Source organism: Rhea americana, unplaced genomic scaffold (assembly GCF_003343005.1).
Source record: "Rhea americana isolate MKP2758 unplaced genomic scaffold, rheAme1 scaffold_714, whole genome shotgun sequence".
Lineage (NCBI taxonomy): Eukaryota > Metazoa > Chordata > Aves > Rheiformes > Rheidae > Rhea > Rhea americana.
In genome coordinates this window covers 16,990-20,758 of record NW_028186884.1, presented here as the reverse complement: position 1 = coordinate 20,758, position 3,769 = coordinate 16,990, and positions in this window count along the sequence as shown.

Below are 3,769 nucleotides of genomic sequence, written 5' to 3'. Positions count from 1 at the left end.
CCCGCCCGGCTTGCAGGGCGGCCTTGGATTAACCTGGAAAATACTCGGTGTTGTGGGTTACGCGGAGCGAGCCGGTTTTCGTTCCAGCGCCGATCCCTCCTCATTCAGCGAGRGATCTCGTTTTACTGCTTAGGAGTTACGAGCTTATAGCCCGGGGAACGATTAATTCGGTTACCAGGAGACGCACGCAACGTGCTCGCGGCTTGCTTCCAGCCCGATTTCCGCGAGGCTTCCCCCGCTCTGCGGACCAGGAGCGCCCGGCTCGGCGGCCCTGCTCCTCCCGCTCCAAAGCGCCCCGCTCCCGCCGCCCCGGCCAGGAAGCAAAGCAGCTTCCCGCGCCGAACTCCGCCAGGCGAGGCTCCGGCGCGAACCCTGGCGTCTCSGCCCCGGCCCGCGAGTCGGCTCGACGTCGCTTACAGCGCCGCCTCGGAGTTTTCCGTTTTAGTCCRTTTTGCTGCGTTTTAAGTTTTACAGAGCGCTTTAGCGGAAACCGCATCCGGGGAGCTCGCGAACAGCCCAGCCCGCCGCCGGAGAGACCCTTTCCCGCAAAATGGCATGTTTGCTCGGCTACAGGAATGAGATCACCGCGATAGGCATTTGCAGCAGCCGATATCAAATTTCTATTACGAGCATACCAGAGCGCGGCGAGCGGGCGGGCGGGTGCTCTCGGCAAGTGTGCAAACACGGCTGCACGGCGCATTCCAGCGCCGCGCGGGCCCGAGGCGTGCCGACGGCGCGGCCGGAGCGGCACGGAGACGAGGAACGCCCTCGGGAAGCTGGCGCGTTGCACGCCCCAAGGGCATGGTACACCTGCCACCAGCACGGGGAGGGGGGGCTTTGCACACCGTGGGGGGGGACTGCACACCTGCCACCAACACAGGGAGCTTTGCACACCCCAAGGGCATTGCACACCTGCCACCACAGATTGCATTGCACACCCCTGACAGCATTGCACACTTGCTGCCAGCACTGAGTACATTGCACATCCCTGGGGGTACTGAATGCCCACTGGTGACGGAGGGGGCACTGCACACCCACAAGCTGCCATGGGGGCATTGCACACCCCGGGGGGCATTGCACACGCACTGGCTGCCACGGAGGGCACTGCACACCCACCACCAGCGTGCCGTGGCGGGCAGCGTGCACACGGCAGCCTCGCTGTGCCCGACGAGCGGCAGCGGGAAGGCAGCCGGCAGCAGCACTGCCGCACGCGCTCTCCTGCAGCCGCGACGAGGAAAAGCGGAGCAAACATGAAAGATTCACACGGGCGTTAATTTTTTATTTGGTAGCCGCACACCCACGTGCGCCGACGCGTGCCGGGAAGCCTGGCCGCGACTCCACCACGCAAGCCGGCGGCACGGAGGGGCGTTCGAGGGACCCGCGCGAGCTCCGGGTTCAAATCTCCGGGTGCAAATCCGCGGAGACCGGGCACCTGGGACAGGCTGGGAACTCCCCCCCCTCCCCGGCAGCAGGCCGGCGCTGCACCGGCGCGGCGCCCGGCCCTCCGACGGGAGCAGGAACGAACCTGCCGAGACGAGCGCTCGGCACGGAGCCGCACGAGCCCTCTCCACGCCCCGGCCCCGCGTTAGATTTTTCCATTTATGATGAGGAACTTGGAAAACAAAGAGGGACGAGGCCACGGGGCTGCTGCTATATCAAAAGAAGCGGGAAGAGCCTGGACGGCAGCGTCTTCCCCTCCGTCAGGACCCGCCGTCAAGGCGTCCGCCTCCCGTTAGAAGAGGAGCAGGGACGCGAGCGCCGGACCCGCTTCAGCATCTACCCGGCGCTCAGGAGCGACGGCAGCAAGTCCCAAATCGAAGCGCTCGCACCTGCACCCGCGTTTCGCCGGCCTTCGCTCCAGCTGAAGCCCGCGGGCTTCAGTTTCACCAAATCGCTGCGATTTTGTGCAACCCTCCCCGCGCCATCGTGGCGATGGCTGGCCAGAAAGCAGCCCGCACCCGCTGCCCAACGCCGCGGCAAAGCGAGCGGGGGCACGAGGGGGAGAAAAAAGGCTCAAGTCCGAAGAGCTAAGAACGGGTCCAAGACTGCTGAAATCACTAAAATTTAAAGCAGAGAAAGGACCAGGATCCGTCAAATTCCAGCCTCCCTCGAGACCCGACGGCCGCCCGCGGCGCGGAGAGCGGGTGTCCGAGCGCGCCGGCGGCTCGGGTCGCCGCAGGCTGCAAAACCCGGGCGCGTTTTAGCCTAGAGCCCTTTGGCTCCTCGCTCTCACGGCCGCCCTTCCCAGTGCGCATCTCAGCGCGGGGTTTGCCCTTAACGGGGAGCGGGAATTCGTCCGCCCCTCGACGCCAGGATCCGACACGGTCGCCGCAGCCCGTAACGGGAAAACTTGCCCCGGATGTCGCCGCGTTTGCTTGGCGAGGTCAGTAGAAGAGGAATTCGCGGTCTAGAGGCTTCTCTTTCCCAAGCACGGGAGCTGCTCCAGCGGACGCCCCACCTCGGAGACGAGCAGGGTTTCGCGGGATTATTTAGCCGGGAAGACGTCCCGAGCCGGAGCCCCGCGCAGCTGCAGGTGGACGTCCTCCTCCCTCCCGCGCCCGGCCACGCAATCGCGGCGCGCGCCGCAAATCCCATCTAGGGAGCGCAGAGACTTCCTGAAAGCGGGGCTTCTTGCTGGCAAACCAGCATTTTCTTCCCAGGTTGAAGACGATTTCCGTTTTCAGAGGTCAAAGCCCGCGGCGAGACRGCCCGTCGCGCAGCTGGCTCCTCCTGCCTCCCTCCGCGCTCCCCTCTGCGACGCTGCTCGAGCGACTCGCTATCATAGCCGCAGCGTAAAGGCCAAGCAATTAAAAACAACACGTAATTTGCCCCAGTTCACCGTTACCCAGCAAGGCGAGAACGTGTCCCAGGTGCGGCAGGCGAGCACGGCGCGACAGATCGAGGGCAACCCGGAGGGCCACGGAGCAGCTGGGGCGCACAAGTTTTTCTGATAAAAAAAGCAAAGCCAGTTTTTCTGATAAAAGAGCCTTTCCTGAGCGTTACACGCAGACCCGACAGTTGGCAAAACCGAGGTTCAGGTAAGAGCCAAGTAAGAACGAAAGCAGTTGACAGCTAATGCTGCGGCCTCCTAAGAGAAAATTAGTAGAGTAATTAAGCTAAGAGGTTCACAATTTTGTGCCTAATTAGGGTTGGTTAAGGCCAAATAATCCCCATTACCGAGCAATGCGAATGCCATTAATTTTCTCATTGCAAAAAAAAGGGGGGGGGGGGGAAGGATAAAAACCAGATGGTTAAATATCAGAACCACGTACAACACGGAGCGGAGCGACAGCCCGGACGTCGCCGCGAGCGCGGCGAGCCCGGCGGGAGGGAGGCAGGACGCGGCCCAGGTGCCGCCCTCGTATTTACGCTCCGAGCTAATCGYGGCATCAGCGAGACGGATCTCCCCGCGTTTTATCTGATGGAGACGGTATAATTAGAGATAGTCCAGCGGCAGAGCCGAGCGCAGGCGAACTCGTACTCGCCTGGCGCTAGAGCCGCGCCAACGCCGGCGTCGGGTAACCCACCGCGACGGCCCCAGGGCGGCGGCAGCCCTGGGCGCCGAGCAGGGGGCACGCGGCTCCCGGGGACCGCGGCTCGGGCGGCGGAGCCGGCGCGGGGACGCGTCCAGGGGAGCCGTGCCTCCTGCCGCCCGAGCGGCGCGAAGGGCTCCCACGACCAGCCGAGCTGTTTCCCAGCGCTCTTATCAGCGACAGAGGCATTAAGCAGATGAAAGTCCAAAAAGCAAACCACGGGGCTTTCCCCGCCT